We start from the raw sequence: 18,278 nt of genomic DNA, 5'->3' as shown, positions 1-18,278 counted from the left end.
TCTATCGTGCTAAAATTATTAGATATAAAGGCTCTTGTGCGACGTAGAATAACTAAATACCAAAGTGCGGAAGTTACGTCGAACTTTCCTTTTATATTTCGGCACATTTAGCCCGTCGCTTTTTCAGTAGCAAGCCATTGATTGAGCACGACCAATTTTTATCAAAATCTGTGACGTCACATCGAGTTAACTCGTGAACTCTAAAGTGGCGTCTCCAATGCTGTTTCTCTTTTACGTCGTTGCCTAGCTTTCAAAAACCTTTATCTTTACGAGATCGACCTCCTTGCTGGTCTGTACGTGGTTTGCCACTCGAGTTTTATATACTTATAGCACGGCATACGCTAGCTTTCCTCTTAAGCAGTCTCCGAGGCGACAGAGGCAGCTAGTATTCCACTGGGAAGCGTGCTACCACTTGAATTAAACCAAACACGTTTCCAGCGTTATCACTTTTAACCAAAGCGGGAAGACGGCAATAAAGGAAAATAAATGTTTACAATTCATCGAAGTACTGTACGAAGCTCTTGACTACAATGTCATGCCGCTTCTCGAGTTACGCAGCACCCTTTGCCTATTGATAATTGCCGAAAGGTTTTCGGTTTCTTGATTGTTTTTTGGTTAACGCCCACGGAATAGTACACTTGCCGCGCACGTCGGGGCAGTAGACAAATCGTTACTGTTAGTACGATATCGCGCAAACGGGGAGGAGTGAACGTCACGTCGAGTCGATACCAAGTCTTGCCGTTCTTAAACGCGGGAGTTCGCGGCGTCGGGGCACGTATAACGTGCGACCCACATGGTGCGTTTCCGTTCGCGCTTTTACCGGCTGAGGGTGGGGGGGGGGGGGGTGGGGGGGGGCGTCGCCGCCTATTTTCTTAGCGACAGAAACGCTTAAAGATAGAGGCGAGCCTGCGTCAGCACATCCGCACTAATAAAGTGCCGTATCCACCATTCCGTATCCACCAATCCGATGAGAGGCGTCGCGCGGGGTGGCTCAAACGGCTGGGCTATATAGTGGCAGTCAACAAACGACTTCCTAGAGCGACTCGAGTAACAAAAAAGATTTGCAGTTTGAGCCTATGGGTAAACGTTTCAGGATAACCGGGAAAACGGACGCATTAACGGCGGCAGCAGAAGTAAAAAAAAAATTATGGGGTTTTACGTGCCAGAACCACTTTCTGATTATGAGGCACGCCGTAGTGGAGACCTCCGGAAATTTCGACCACCTGGGGTTCTTTAACGTGCACCTAAGTACACAGGTGTTTTCGCCCCTATCGAAATGTGGCCGCCGTGGCCGAGATTCGATCCCGCGACCTCGTGCTCAGCAGCCCAACACCATAGCAGCAGCAGAAGTGGCATATCGCCATCTCGCATTTTTGAACCTCAACGCATTATGGAAACGTTATTGCGCGGCGTCGTTATTCTGCAAATAAGATATATATATATATATATATATATATATATATATATATATATAGAGAGAGAGAGAGAGAGAGAGTAAATTCGACAGTGATTCTTGCTTGTATAGTGGCGTGTATTGTAGCCGACGTCCGCGTCACGAGATGGTGCCACGAGTATGGCTGCGTATGCGCGTCTGTGTTCTCTTCCGGTACTCTGATGTTGCATTAACTAATATGTTTTACGGACGCTCTAAGAGTAATTGAGTAGTCGCAGCGGTTTTTGCTGAAGCACTAATGCAACTATAGGCATCGTTTTCCGCGGTGAGCGATGACCAACGGCGTCCACAGCCGCTCCCGCATACGATCGCACTGCACCGGTGTTAGGTGCACGTAGTTGCCATGCGCGCGATTCGTTTGACCTGCAGATAAAGCCCAATTTGGGGTAAGATAAACGAGGAATAACATCTTACAGTGAATTCCAAGGCAAAAAAGAAAGAAAGACATGACATGCAATATATTCCAAAATTTGGTATACTTTGATTTAGAGTAAGATAAAGAAAGAACGGGCTAGCTTTGCAATGTTCGTTATTTAAAGTGAAGATATTGCAAGGCATTGGTTATCTTTGACTGCCATACGTCGAAAAAAGAAAAAAGAAAAGGCACGGGCGCTTAGGCTTTCAATGTAGGCTCATATTTGGAGGTTATACTTCTTAGCAAATCTGATAACTGGGTAAGTGTTGACGTTCATGAGGATAGCCGAAAGCACGTGAATGCTTCCTGCCAGCCTGAGTGTTTCACTGCGTTGCATTCGTCACGGTAACTTAAGGAAAAGCCAACTTTCGACTGTGTACCTGCATCGTATATCGTGAGTGCCTGGCCCTATTTTTTCACACAGATCAACTTTGAACTCGCGTTAGCACATTGAATAGTAGCAGTTTCATATGCATTTGTTTGATCTGCAGCGAAATTAAATGAACATTAGAACATCGTCTGCGATAAATGAGTTGAAACAAATGTTGATATGTGCTATACACCGAAAGCTTCATGTACGCGGAATGGGCAACAGGACCTTGCTTCATCAGTCCAACAACGTTGCTTCAAATACTTATAGGATATTGTTTTAAGCGCCAACTAGTGGTGAGCACATAGAAATATATATTTATCGAACAGGTTTTATTGAACATGCAAACCTTGTCTAACAAGCTAGAGCATTAATAACAATGTTCGAGAGCGGTTTGAGTCCCAAAGATGGTTTACACTCTCAGTCAAGACTTGGATATCATCCTGCACATAACCCGTACTTTTTAATTTTAGTAGAAAAGTCACTCATATGCGGCCCTCAAAAAACTGCGTTAACCGTAACCAAACATCCAGCCGCCCAGCGGGCTGCTTAATGTTTGGTCACGGTTACTCGACTTCTGCAGGAAGCTCCCGCGGCTTGTAATAGCGTGTAAATGCGACTGATATTTACTGTGACGGCTCTGTCGGGACTATATTCTTGGAGTATTTAGAGCAATAACTGTCAGGTGCTCTTAATTGGCTGAGATATGGCCGGATTCCGCGTTGTCGTCGTCGTCGTTGTCGTAACAGGTTGTACTGATTTTCCTATGAAAAAAAGAAAAAGAAAGACCGAAAGAAGGAAAACGATGCGGTACTGGAACTACACGGCAATACATATAGGCTTGCACTGGTATGTAGATCCTTTTCACTACGATCTCATGCATGGGCGCCGCCTTGTTTGGTCCCTTGGTGACGCTTTTATTGCTTGCCTCAGCTGCCTCCATTGACTCCGTTTTTACAATGGGTGTGCATGACGCCGGTGCGGCTCAAGCAAACCTCTGTTTCGGCGGATATCGTAGATGGTGACTGGGTGGGCGGCACAAAGCTTTGGCCACAGCTTCAGAGGGCATGTAGTGCTTTCGCAGCTCATTACGTTTATTGTCTAAACGGCGCTGGCAGCGTATACGGTGCTTGTACTATAGAAACGGAGCTAGAGATGGGGGGGGGGGGGGGGGGCATTCCAAGCTACATGGGCAAACTTTCCCATTATGAATTAAATAAAGATCAGTGGGTTTTGCTCTTCGTTCTTTACTTGGCAAACACTTTGAAGCAGCGGCTTGTCATGACATGAAGATGCATTCCAAGCTCAATGGGCAAACTTTAGCATTATGAATTAAATAAATATCAGTGGGTTTTGCTCTTCGTTCTTTACTTGGCAAACACTTTGAAGCAGCGGCTTGTCATGTTTCTCACTCAGTAATGTTCTTTGGGGCGGTCATGATCTGATTGTTTATTTTCTGCTTAATCGCTCGCAGGTGTGCTCAGTTGCGATAGATTTGTCATAGCAAAGGTGAATTATCGCTAGTCACTCGCTTACTCTGTGGACCGTCACGAGACGTTCGGCTTAGAACATTCATGTGCTGTCGGTGTAGTCGCCGTCATCCGGGCTCCGTTGCATTGTTTCAAGAATACGCCCATTCACTTATTCCTAATATGTGGGCGACAGAGTGGGCGTGAGTTTTCATGTTAGTTGGAGTGGACTTGTGTAGATAACGTGCGTGAAGCTTACGATGTATGCCTGACACCGGCGTTACTCCCTTGGTCCCTGTACAACGAGAGGTACATTATTCCTCATCCTTGCCGACTTTTCGAGGATCAATTCCTTCTTCTTTTTTTTTCAGAGGTTAGCCATGCAACGCTGGCGCATGAGTGATATTTTTTTTTATCTCCTCGAGGGAGCGAATGCATAGCAAAGGACCGACAACACAGGCAGTCCAATCTTTATGTAGCAGCGGTCCGTGAATTTCGCTATAGACAGATACATCCCATTCCTTAATATGCCAGTTGCTTTTTTTGCAGCCAACTACAGCACACGTCTTTTCTCTGTCAATGCACAGTTTACAGCATGAATGAAGCACAGTGCGTTAGCGATCACCCAGTTGCATTTAGGACATCTGATCGCGCAGTAGCAAGGCATGAACTGTATACCGGTTTCGTATTCAAGCGCTTTCGCAGAGGCAATGTGCGGCGCGCTGCCGAAAGCACCCTCTAATTTCTATGTAGATCAAACTTCTCCATGAGATGGGTCTATACTATATAGTGCTGGGTAACCATAACACTTTTGGGGAGCAATGAACTTGACGTACACATTACGGGTCGCTAGCATTTAACTAACGGAGTGTCGTTGGCAGGCACGTAACCAAGGGGTGGGCCCGTGGGGTCCCGGACTCACTCGCCGAAATTAAGCGGCATAGCCCCCCCCCCCCCACCCTCTCCCCGCCCACGCTACCACTCCTCACACACATTCCTAAAGCGCCGCCAAATCAATCTTGAGAGTTGACAGTTATTCGACGTGAACATTTTGCTGCCCTTTTAACTCCTTTTGGATGGCGGTGTTATCGGCATCTCCGGATGTGTGAAGGCCACTTTTCTCATTGCTTCGGTGCCTGCGCGATTAAATCGAGATGCGTTGTCACTACCTATTCAACGGACACGCGCATCGCTGTTGTTTCGTTAGTTCAACCTTCTTTGTTTAGACTGATCCAAGGATCAGGAAATGGATTCGGTTCATAGTCAGCTGATCTGTATGCTCGTGGAAAGAGCTGCGGCCGGAGAAAACGCCAGTTGCGTTTAACTTTTCTATTCGCTTCATTATTTCCTCGAGTGACGGCTTGCCGCGACGCTGGCAGATCCTTGGAACCATATACCAGCAATATGGGTTAGATAAGGTAGAAAATAAAATAATGCGAAACAGAGTCCATCATCAAACCCTGCAATAACCGTTAAACCCATAAGCAATATATATATGACTGTCACCCGTTACCTCGTCTGGGTATTGCCTAATTGTACAGCACTTTTGGTGCAAAATTGGCAATGGAAACAAGAGCCGCAAGCAGTTGAGAAATTAAGGGATCTAATAAGGGAGAAAGCATAGACAACAACCAAACAGAAATGAAAGTGAAAGTAAGCAAATTTAACAGTTCTTTGTTAAAATATTTATCGACCAACATCTTTTTATTTAAAAAGGAAATAGAGAAAACGCTGCCGGAAGTGGAGAATAATTCCGTGTGTCTTGAATGACGCTTCTACAGTTATTAGTCGAGCCGTCAGACGTAGCCACTTCTCTGCTGTGCTTATGTGGGTGTTTCTTTAACCTTCCGCGGTGGGCGCAGTACGTCTAGAACCGCAGCGTCCTGTGCTATACGCGGGTGTACGGGACTGGCGGTCGCGCATCGTTACGCAACTTCCGAAATAACAATACGAGTCGGTTTTGGCACTTGGTAGAGCAGTAAACGTGGGGCCGAAAAGAACTATGATTGTTCCGCAAGTATATATTTCTCCATAATTCTTCCAAATCTAATTCAAGAACGCTACTAGTAAGCAATCTTTATTTTACACTTTCGCTTGCTTACTCGTTCTTGGCAGTGTTCTTCCTGCGCTTCTTTTCTGCGCGAAGCCGATTTGATGTGGTTCCTTGTTTGCGAAGCAAAGGAGAGGTGTATCTCACAGGCGTACCTGTGAGATACACCTATTAACGCGATAGCGTTAAGGACCCCGTGTCGCAAAAAATCTGACATCGGCGTCGGCTTTCAGCGTCGGACGTCGCTTCGCCAAGAATGACGTCGGAAGAAGTTCCGAATCACGTATACCCAACCACTCATCTACCACCAAAGTTGCTCATACTTTGTCTTTCATTCTTTACAAAGTTATTCCTCGGAATTTTGAGAATGGCAGCCCACAAACAAATGTAATGAAAGAAAAACACCGAGAGCGCATATATTTTATGTTAGCTCTTCTTAGACTGAAATATTAAAAGTGCGAAACAATAACAGGAGATCGGCCCACGCAAGAGGCCGCGTTTCTACCAGAAAGTTTGCCTTCGTGCATAGCGTTCGCCGCCAGAGTTTCCCGGTAAACGTTACCGTTAGATAAGCCGCAGTTGCCGGGAAGCATGAAAAGCGGTCAGCGGTCTTTGAATGCTATCGCGTTCCACTCTTAAAGGCGAAGCTTAAGCGTCCTCCAAATTTTTCATTTCTCTATTGCGGGTTTACGCGTCTTTATAGCGAATGGTGGGCGTTATTCACATTTGTACTAGTAAAGGTACCCCCCCTCCCTCATTTGCATAAAGAAGTTACTTCGAGTTGTCCCCTCCCCACCCCCCCCCACGTGAAAGAAATCCTGGGTACGTACCTGGTCGTTGGGGTGTACACTTAAGGTTTGTGCCCTAGCTTTAATGAATGAGCGCGACTTACGGCGCTTGTACAGGGCAAGCAATAAGCGTCGATTAATGCAGCAGACCGGTGCGCGTAAGCTACGGGTTCACTGTGTGCCCGTGAGAGGCGCTGCAATTTCAAACAACGTTACCTGCACTTAATTATTTGAGGGTGCTCAACGTTACCGTATAAAGGGAGCTCAATTATCGCTGTCCATTTCCTTAAGATAGGCAAGTTATGCATCGGAATTCTATATTTTGTTGCAGATTACGCTCACTATAATAGAATACTTATTAAACTCGGAGACACTGTAACGTGGCTTTCACTGCGTCCAGCTTCGATGTGTAGGGTTTTTTCACTCCCCAATAGGAAGCGTAAAAATCCTTAGAAGGGTGGCAGATCGATTTAATGGGTAATAGGATATGTGGCCGAGGTTCACAGCGTGAAGCAAAGAGACAAAGCTGCGATGACGGAATGACAGCGAGACAGCGCAAGACGCCTTTTATTTTGTCGTCCTTTTGTCTCTTGCTTTCTCGCTGTACCCGTCGGAAAAGAAGTGAAAAGCCACGCACTTCCCCTCCAACAGCACGTATGGTATAAATACACGCGGCGTGGCGCTTCGCTCGGCGGGACCACACACTGTAGGAGAACGGCGCCAAGTCGAACAACTCGACTCGGCACCGCCTGCGCGCGTGCGCGCGAGCGTTATTTATGAAGCAGTTCACGTTGACACCGCCGTAAAACGTCTAGGTGCCCTAATCCGCGACCAACAGCCCCGCAGCAGCCGCAGCACGCAGATCTTTATTGCCATCCGCGCAGCGGAGCGTGAGCCGATCGGCCGCATCGATCGCAGCGCGGACCGCTGCGTCGGGACTGGCAGGCCATGCAAATTGTCTTCACAGTGCACACGCCGAAGGCTGTGCGAGTATGTCATACGATGGAGGACAGATCGGTGGCGCAAGCCTAATTTGGGCTTTTTATTCGTGCCAACTCAATACCGCTTTGAAACTCGTGGGGAGGTTCGTGTGAGTTTATGTATATATATATATATATATATATATATATATATATATATATATGATTTCTTATTTTACATGCGTCAACTCGTCTACTGAAGCTTCATGGCGACGTTTCGCTTATGTTATAGCTGTAAGGAGCAATCGGTAATTTCAAAATTTCTGCTTACAGAAAGAAGCAGAACTGAATACATCAAGGAGCCCAATAGAGGCTGAAGTAGAATTAAGGACTGAAGTTAGGAACAAGATCAGAACCAACCCTCTCCCCAGAAACATGCACCCAGAATATAATGTCGAAAGGAGAAAGGCAAGAGCTAAAGCACTCTTGCATGTATGTATGTATGTATGTATGTATGTATGTATGTATGTATGTATGTATGTATGTATGTATGTATGTATGTATGTATGTATGTATGTATGTATGTATGTATGTATGTATGTATGTATGTATGTATGTATGTATGTATGTATGTATGTATGTATGTATGTATGTATGTATGTGTGTGTATGTATGTATGTATGTATGTATGTATGTATGTATGTATGTATGTATGTATGTATGTATGTATGTATCTTATTAGTACGTACGTACGCACGTATACGTATGGCCGAGGTGGCAGCCTTAAATACGTAAAAGACGGCGCACCTTCGTAGATCTCATGTCGACCTCTAAAGTCGTGCATCCGGGAAATAGGCAGCAGTGAATATACAGAAAGCGAACAGCGAAGAGGAACTGATGGACAAGGCCGAAGCAGAAGGGTGAAGAAGAAAAAAGTAAAAGGGACGCCCAAGATCAGCGGCCGTGTAAGAGCGGTGACTGCGGCGGGTGCGCAACGGGGCGGAATTAAGCGCCTCCAATCATCCGCGCCACTCGGCGCCCGAATCGTTCTCTCCCATCCGTCTAGTCTCGCCAGCTTCGCGGGGTGCACGCAGCCGTGCTACCTGCGTTGCTTGTGTTTGTGTTGGCGCTTGCGCGGGTGCTCGTGCGGGTGCGCACGGGAGTGTGCGCAAAGAAGCCGCCCGGCGCAGCGCCCAAGGAGCGCGTCGTTCCTTCTTGTTGAGAGAGACTCCAAAGGCACGCCGCAAGAAAAACATCGCGCGCCCTTCCACAATGAAACGGGAGCCGCGCTGTGCGAAGACCGTTGAGGAAGTGGTGAACGCGAGCCGGGCACGGCGGACACTATACGGTGCCGGCTTATTATTTCCGCCTGTACTGCCTCACAATGTATACATATACTACAGCCAAACTCGGTCGGGGCCCGATGGTACGTGTGTCCTTAGTTATGTGGAGACGCCAGATGCGCACTGTTTGCTGCCGTGCTTTCGAACTGAGTGCGCAGAAGCTTCCCGAGCCTCTCGCCCTCAACTTGCTTCTTCTTACCGTATTTGCACGAGTCTAACTCGAACGTTCTTTTAATACATGGTGCGTTCAAATTGGCATGCGCGTTACAATCGTAGCCAATTCTACTGAAACTAAAAACATGAAACCGATTCTTACTAGAAAAAAAAAAAAAACAAGAAGGAAAGAAAGCTTCATGCGAGGCAGTTAGCCGCACTGCCACCGAGCGGGTCGTCTTAAGAAAGCGACGCCCGGAGACATCGCAAGGCGGGTCAACAGTGCGTGCAATGCCCTCCCACAGACGATGGTTGCTGAAGCCTCTAGAAGTGTGAAATTTAACGTGCATTAAATGGAACTAAAGAAAACTTTCTGTGCTCGGTAGACAGCGAAACGGAGGTGTCGTCGGACTCATATATAGCCACTAGCTGCTAAGATTCTGCTGTGTTCATGTCTGTGTGCTTTTGTATGTTCCGTAATATCGTTTCAAAACGGTACGCGTCGACTGAGGTTTTGTTACTTGATGTACGCGGTAGAATCGGCAGCAAGTTACGTTTTTTTTTTAAATATTTGGGCGGTTATATAACTACGCGTTACGATCGGTGGCGCGGTAGCATGTTGCAAGAATTTTATTTTTTTACATCGAAAACTTCCAGTTCTCACTTCGCGCGCGTAGGTCTGTTCCGCACATCCTTATACACGTGAGATGTTGGAGTGCGGCCTTAGCTCTATTGATTCCATCGTTCTCGTAGCGATGTTTTTTGACGTTAAACCCGGGCGGCGAACCTTTACAGGTGCTAGCTGGTCTGGGTTTATTCGCTATACGCCTGTTACTGCGGCAACTATAGGATTTGAAAGGCAGCCGCTTAGAGGATGTCGGAGTGAACGGTAAACACCAATGCTACAGTTATTATGTGTTACCTGTGAGCGGAGGTTCAGCGGGTTCGAGACAACACGTGCCCATTCTGTCCAGCGATCAAGGTTTTACAACAGCTTGTTTTCTACTCGGGAATTTCTTGGCGTCGCAGAATTATTGACTACACAGCGTCATGTAATGGTTACTAACAGGTGATAAATATTTACCATAAAAACGGTGTTGACTCTTCAAATGATACGGCTACGTACTCCATTATTCCAAACGCGGCTTGCGCACAGAAGCAGAGAGAGAGAGAGAGAGAGAGGCGTGGGAAGGTACGAAAAAATACATATAATTTTAAAAATGCGTGAATAAATTGACCGAATGCTAAATATATCAAATATATGCACTTTGCCATGAGTTCCAGGCGCACCATAATCTCAGCGCACGGTTGTTTAAAATTATACAGTCCAAGCAAAGTGAGGCCGTCAAACAAGGGAATCGGACCCGTGGCGTCTTGCTGTGCATAAAACGCAGCAGCTATGCCACTGATGTGCGTAACAGACTTAGCTTGTTCACTCCTAAGCTGTCTCCGATGTAAATTAGATTTAAATAAGTGCTACATACACATGCAAACGATATATGCAACGACGCTGCCAACGGGAGATGACTACATAAATATGTGTGTCATTAAGAACTACAATAAAGATATATCCTAGCACAGCTGAATAGTTAACCGCACACAACTCACGTGTATATGCCAAACTTTACCTGTACTCGTACCAGGCCAGGTGGATTCCACTGGACTGTTATATTTTTTTAGATCCTCCCTTAGCTGAAGGAGTTGTGGCGCATACCACAAATCACGTATATTTCTGATATTGCATATATAATAAGTCAAAAATAAAGCAATGATGGCGCCGCGTTGGAAACGAAAACAGACAAAACGAATGCATCTTGCGGGTCCTTGTTAGATAAAGATGAAACTGCTTCGGTTAGACGGCGCTCGACGGCGACATCACTTCGTTTTATTTTTCCGCAGAGGCCCCAGAAGTGTTATATAGGCAATCATTTGCAACCGCGACACTTCTGAATTTCTAATGACCAGGGGACGCAATCTTTCTGACGCTCTAGGGCGTCTTCTGTTTTCACACTTGGATGCCTTTACCGAGGCCCCTGACAGGTACTTGGATCGCCTTCACGGAATCACAATGTAAGATATCGTGGATACACGAAGCTATCCGACGGCAAACAAATATTTCCTCATATGCCTTACACTGAACGCACATACGCAACAGAGAAAGAGAGAGAGAGAGAGCGAAGAGCAAGAAAGACCCGAAATTCCGTGTCTTCAAGCGGAGCCACCAAGGCTGCACTGATTTATCGCATGGAAGCGCTCGCAGTGCCGCTATCTTTAGACATGGTGAACTTGGCTGTCGAGCTCCTTCGCGTTCTTCGTGGTTATTTATTCACAAAGTGCGTATTTTTGCTGTGTTCCGTCACGGTCGGTCGTGTATACGTCCGGCAGCATGAAGCCTGTTTAGTCGAAGTATTATGCAATTTTCGGCGTCAGAATGCGCGTAAAATAAAGTTAAGAAGTCCAAAGCTTTATCTGGATATGGTTGCCTCCCAAGAGGCGTCCCGCGAAGTGGTGGCAGCAGAAGGACCAAGTGATTAGTTATCTTGTTGCGTGCTCAGTGACCAACATCATGACGCAAAACTTCTATTGTACGCGCTGACTGTCTCGTCCTTTCTGTTCTTGTGGTGAAGCTTTGCGTGTGATGTAAGCGTATACAGTGCGGTTCACTTTTAAAGGGAGCGTTCTATTCTGCGGCTTTCAATTTTCTGGCGCTGTAGCTGCACAGCTGCGTAGAAAGCTTCTTGCGCCACCAACCACAAGTTATATATATACCTGCTGCGAAGCCGAGTGATTAAGTACTTTCCAGAGGGAAAAAATTACCACGTGCTCCACACTCACGCGTTCCCTTTAACAGTATACCGCACTGTACTTGCGCAAATCATGTACGTATAGGCACACATGCACGCACACACATACGCACACGGACGCATGCATGCACGCACGCGCGCTGCAGTGAGAGAGACAGAGAGAGACCAACAACGAAAGCAGGCTCTGTGTTGAGCTAGTAAAATGGCTATAATCACGGTTATTTTCTTCCCTCGAAATTTCATGTCACTCGTTAAATCCGATATACAAGCTCGTGATTGTCTAACAAACGTTATGATCTAGGTGCGACCGTTCTTTGGCTTTGGCAGTAGTAACTGACAAGGGGAAAGTATGCTGGGATGTAACCAGTATGAGTATAGTGGTGTTTCCCAGAATCCGCGTTCCCGATCGAAACTCGAAGCGTCCAAGCACGCTTCTACTCACCACCCACAAATTCCGCCTGTGAAGTTCGCGCAGGTTGCCTTCGGGCCCATTCTATGGACATGGAGGTGTCCGGTCCACGACGACACGAGTAGCCCCGGACAACACGCGCTTGATTTTGTATCTCCTGTAATGGCGCTCCCATCGACTGCGGCACGGTTGCGGGCTTCATTCCTGCCAGAACGTGTGTGAACCTAATCCTTTCGCCAGATAAAATAACCACGCGGGAGCGCAAAAAAACACATGCCGGGCGATACGAATGCTCACGGGCTACACGCTGCCTGCAGCGTTCGCTCGGTGAGAAAGCGGGCGATCGCGCTGTAGCATTGAGCGGGGTAGCTTGTCATACGCTGCCCCCTTTCCGTCTCGAAAGAACTGCAGCTGCCTCACACACCCCCTTTGCCTTTCGTGTTCCTGGCCGCCGTCAGAGGCGTCACATGTCTCGTCGCCTCGCCGGTGATAAAAATGTGTGCGAGCGAAGCAGCGGAAGCGACTGTGGTGGTGGTGGTGGTGGCGGCAGCGACGGAGGTACATCGGCGGGCGAGCATCGAGTGGGACGCGATGTTATCGCGCAGCCGCTTACGAAGCTCGGCTCAGACGGCGGCACAGCATCGACGGCGGGCAGGACGCGCGTGTGCGCCCCACGGTGGAGTCCGGGAAGGGGCTAAAGGAGGGGGTAGGGGAGGGGTAGTCATGCTGGTCAAGGGGGGAAACCTGGGTGCCCCTCGTCAAAGTCTGGACGGGGCCGGACCGATGGGCGTGTCCCCCCCTTCGCTTCCTCCACCACCCGTGACGGCACCGATCGAACAGCTTCCCACCGTGGTACGCGCAACGAAGTGTCGCGTCCCCAGTATTGGCTTCAGCTTAGGGGCCGGCTTTCGAACCTGCGTCAAGCCCTCTTCACTAAACCTTTAATGTCTAGCAGCGGCGGGGTACGTGTCGCGCTGCGGCTTAATGGAGCCGGAACTGTTCGCGATGGACGCACTCTGCGTAAGTTTGGAGGCATGACCTGGATGCTGTCAAGGAACTTGAAGGGCAATATGGCGTTCCGACGTGAGGCAGCGTTTGCTGCGTGTAGATGGAAATGGTTGGCAAAAGCCATCGACCTTTGTCGATCAAGCATTACATGTTCAGCATGTGATGAGGAAGGCCTTCCTGATGAGGAAGGCCTTGGCAGTTCCTCGTTAAGTTCTTGTTATATGATTATTAGCGGGATTCATGAGGGAGCTATTTCCTTTGCAGAGGACTAGCTCGACAGAGGACATTTTCCCCCAGGTCTTTTATAACATTCCTATTTACTATATCAACGTTCATGACACTCGCCAATAACTCCATTTGAAACAGCAGTTCATTTGGCATGGGTAACTTGCTTCGCTCAGACTCAGACAAGTGCGTGCACACACACACACACACACACACACACACACACACACACACACACACACACACACACACACACATATATATATATATATATATATATATATATATATATATATATATATATATATATATATATATATATATACACGTGGTACTTTATCAGAGCTCTTTCCCTTCATTTCGCTGTTTATTCTCGGTTCAACTGTCGCACCGCAGCACGCACACACGCACGCACTAGAGGCCTAAGCTATACAAAACGGAAAGTTTGAGTCCCAGAGCTGCAGGAGGCACTTTTTCCTTCAGGTTTCGCAAATCAGCTGCCCAGCACACGGGAAAAAATAAAGAAAGAGACGCTTTACCGAATTACCCGGCTTCGCAGTGCACAAAACTAAACTACGCGGATGTATTCGTCTTAAAGCGGTTGGCGACGTCACGGGTGCACAGAATGCGGGCGGTTGTTCCGGCAAGGATTGAAATACAACGCGCTAGTTTCTCGCGCCTCAGAAACTTCCCTTTGCGTTGTCGTTGCCGTCGTTTACTTCGGTGCGTAAAACATGCACGCGCGGTCCTTGCGCGAGTTAGATATGCAAAAGAGCAGCGACGCGGTCGGTGCTCGGCGCTTCGGCGACGGCGGCCGCTCTTGGAAGATAGGGCGCGCGAGGCGCTCACTGCCGTTGTCGAACGCGACGGAGATTTGCATGCGTGCTCAGCAGCAGCTCTCACTCGTGCGCCCGCGTCTACACCGAGGAGAGATCGCTGCCGCCCAAACCTTACACGAATCTCGCCGCAGCAGGAATCAACCTACACAGCCGGGCCTCCTTTCCCGATCTATGCCGTTCATTCTCATTTTATTTTGATTTTATCTTTATTTCGTCCGATGCGGGGCTGCAACAGCTGTGGTATTTGTTTGCCACAGCTCGCATCTTTCGCGCTGGTGGTCGCTCTTGGACAGCCGAAACCTAATCGTCGCAGGTTTCTTGTTGTTTTATTTTCTTTTTTTATACTATGTGCGATTATTCTTTTATGCGGTATATAGGAGGGAAAGCTGGGGAGGAGGTCTTAGATGAGGGTTGACCGTGGCTCCTCATAAATCAAAAGCGGCGAAGAAACTAAATATTATAGTTCCAAAGAGCTGACTTTCGGGAATCGTATGTGATTCTCGTCGTCACAGCCGACGTTCTGCTTGCTGTGCTTCTGCGCGGTCGTCTTATCACCCGCTTGCAAGCTCGCGGTTGTACGCGTTTACTATAGAGAATTGCGCTGATTTACAGCGAACGCTGCCAAAGCCGTCTGCTGGCACCTCGTAGCGTCCATTAGTGCTGCCTCCTCCTCCACGACACTTAATATATGGGTTCACACGGCGTGATTACTGTACCTCCAAAACACTATCTAATGATGGGCATTATGCGTTTAGGTACGCAGTATGCGTCGAAAATAGTTAACCCAAAGGTCAGGACAGAGATGCGTTACGTACATCCTTTGATCAACGCATATGATTTACCCTGCGCTGAGTTAGTGCGTTAGTGCTGTGCGTTGGTAGAGGCATATCCATAGGTGGTGGTGGTGGTGGTGGTGATGTTGAAGCAGGCGGGGTTAGCCTGGCATACATAGCCGGCAATTTAGCATATCCATAGGAAGCGAGCTCACTGAGAACGATCAGTCTGCATCACCAAATCTGCGTAGTCACCGTGCAAGTGCTCATCAGACAGTTTTGGGATAGCTTGCAGGGCTTTACGTGCGCTTAACGTACGTTAACTCAGATTTAACGAGAGCTCAAGCGGACAGAGTCTCGTCAAGTGACTGGTGTCAAACGCCGTCCAAACTAATTAAGGGAATCCACTGGAATTGAACGTGTCGTTACTGTGCCTATGCGTCCCATCTGTCCTACGGACGCCTGATTCACCAAACGATCTCTGAAATTGAGCGAGCTACGGCCGTCCATAACTTGCAAATCGGGGGCCTAATTCACAGGGCTTTTCGTTCGTGATATCTGCCATTGGTTGGCCGCCTTCGTTGATGATATATCCAGCATCATAATCGGCCACAATTTTCTCTAACGAACCTTCGTTGGAGCTTTTTGTGTATACGGGCCCAGGTGAGTTGAGAGGAAGCGAGAGCTTAATTCACCTTTTATTGGAGAGGGACCAAACGCGCCCGTCATAATTCATACCCAAGCAGGAGCCACGGATGTCATGACTTTTATCAACACTATCTACAGGCGTACATAACCGTTATGCATACATTAACCTCGCCATATAACGAACGGTAACATAGAGCGAACGTAAACAGCAGAAAACCGATAACATAAGAAGCGTGTTGAGTGAAGAGGTATTTAGGGAAGAGGCAGACGTACTAGGTAAGCTCTTTGCATTTGATTTGGGTAACCGCCATTCTAAAGCCGGATATATTGTAGTTAGTATAAAGATTATGTTGCTGCGCAATGTATAGTCATCATGAGCCCGCTATTTCAAATGTTCAACGGAAGAAGTGAAAAGAGGGCAAAGAAAGAGGAAGGTTCCTATACCGTCTGCTCGCTGTTTATACCCGTTGTAGATGGAAGATGCGCAGATGTGCATTTTTTTTTTTATCTACAGATTGCTTCAGAAACTCGAGAAGTTCACGTAGTATGCACTCTCGCCCTGCAAACCGGAACGTCCGAGCAGCGCGTGGTGGTCCCCGTCGCGCATGCATGCCTGCTTGGATCTTGCATTCCGCGCGCGCGTCCGCAGCAGTGCCTCTTCTTGTCGCTGCTGTTGCGCGAGCTCCGAGCATGTCGCGTTGCTTGCGTGCTTGTCGACGAACGCAGCCGCGTGGTCGCATTAATTTTCGCACGCGAGAAATCACGAGCGCCGTGGACGGAGCAAGAGAGAGAGAGAGAGAGAGAGAGAGAAACCTCCGCGGATAGAGGAGCAGGAAGAGCGCCATGTACTTATCTCGCTCTCTCTCGGACCCGCTCTCAGGAATTTCGTCGCTGTATCAGTCGAAAGAAAAGTCGACCGAAAGGCGTTTCCCAGGACGGAGCACGGATAAAGTTGCCCGAGTTGCCATGCAGGCAAGCAAGCGATTGGAAAGTGGGAGGTGAAAAATACGGCTTCGACGGGTTGGTTATCCCCATATGCGGATATCGACGCCGTTGGTGCATGGTAGATCACGGACGGATTTAAAGAGGAGGGGAGTGTAGCCAGCTGCAACTTCATCAACAAGACTGTTGGTGCGCATGCGCAAACCGCGTCTGCCACTGCAAAAATAACCCAGCCTCACGCAATAACGCGACTTCTTATTTCCTGCTGCTCGGGATTTTTTTTTTTTTTTTTTTTTTTTTTTGCCACCACCTCTCTAGTACGAACGAAGCTACGGACAAGGTGCAAAGACCATTGCAGGGATGGGTTTGGCTCTGCTGCAGCCACCAAGGCCACTAGGCGTGACCGAGGAGACTTTTCTTTATTGTAACGTATGGACAAGTTAGTTTGACCTTTTTCCGACGGTGACGGGATTGATTCAGCAGCCTAGGGAAGTTCACGCCGCAACTTTTCTAATGGCAAGAGGCGAGGAAGCCCGACGAACGTACAATACTTCCAAATTTGAGGGTAAAGACGAGAAGGACGTCGACATTCTCGTAACGAAATTCAAGCCCCACTACAAGCCCTCTACCAATTGACCTCACCTATAATGAATTTCGACTCGAATCCAGCAACCAGCAAGACAGAGAGCCGTTTACTGAATGGATCAGGGGACTGCTCTTTCTCTCAAGTGAATGCGACTTTGGAGAGCTCGAGGAGCGACTATTACGAAACAGAATAATTCTAAGTATCAGGTACAAAGGCTTCCGGAAGAAACTGCTAGCAGAAACACACTCGTATGTAAAATCAGTAGAAATGTGCTGGGCAGGGGAACAAACCAAAGATCAATTCCGAGAAATTCAAGCCACAGCAGCCAATGCAGCCATCGTCGCAGCTAAGTCGAATGTAACGCCTTGCTTCAAGTGTGGTCTTGAAAAGCACCAAACAGGAGAATGTCCAGCACTAGTGCGCTGCCATAAAATGAGTAACAGCGCTCAACAACTGGACGTGACTCAGACAGGCTAAGCGCTGTCTCAGTCACGCACTTCGTCTGTCTCAGTCACGTCCCGTAGTTTAGCGCTGTTACTCGTTTTCTTCAGACATGTACCAAGCAGACCCCACGTTATCTCTGCCATAACTATGGCAGGAGCAAACATTTCCCACGAAAATGTCCTCTTCAAGAATGCGTGAAACAGGAACTGGACAAAATGGAGCAAGACCATGTCATCGCAAATGTAACGACCTTCTGCTTGGTCTAGCCATATAGTCTTTGTGGTTAGAAGTGACAAAGTGCGCATATGCTTAGGCCCTTCGGATTTGAATAGGGCCCTGCTAAGAGAGCCAACATTAGATGTGGTTCCGCAACTGCACCGGGCAAAGTATTCTACTACTTCAGATGCATCGTCAGGGGTCTGGCAAATAAAACTAGGTGAGCAAAGTTCACTAATATGAACCGCAGCACTACCTATGGCCGCGACAAACTTTTGCGCATGCCATTCGACTCGGCTCCGGAAGCTCTTCAACGGTCAATGCACCAGGTAATGGCAGGGTTAGCGGCGTCGCTGTTTTAATGGGTGACATTCTGCTCTGGGGAATGTCTCGATAAGAGCATCACGCAAACCGAGCAGTCTG

General features: G+C 47.8%; 1 protein-coding gene and 1 long non-coding RNA gene across 3 annotated transcripts in view; one reads left to right on the top strand and one right to left on the bottom strand.

The window, feature by feature from the left end:
• LOC129387651 (uncharacterized) overlaps nucleotides 1-12,524 on the bottom strand; it is a 97,243-nt gene extending 84,719 nt beyond the window's left edge. Inside the window, exon 1 of the long non-coding RNA XR_008614839.1 lies at nucleotides 12,208-12,524. This is a non-coding gene — a long non-coding RNA (uncharacterized lncRNA). The remainder of the gene's footprint in view (nucleotides 1-12,207) is intronic.
• tup (LIM1_Isl and LIM2_Isl domain-containing protein tup) overlaps nucleotides 1-18,278 on the top strand; it is a 155,503-nt gene that overhangs the window by 32,688 nt on the left and 104,537 nt on the right. The gene's annotated exons all lie outside the window — the stretch shown is intronic.

The sequence above is a fragment of the Dermacentor andersoni genome, chromosome 2, assembly GCF_023375885.2.
Source record: "Dermacentor andersoni chromosome 2, qqDerAnde1_hic_scaffold, whole genome shotgun sequence".
Lineage (NCBI taxonomy): Eukaryota > Metazoa > Arthropoda > Arachnida > Ixodida > Ixodidae > Dermacentor > Dermacentor andersoni.
This window is presented reverse-complemented; position numbering and strand designations above follow the sequence as displayed.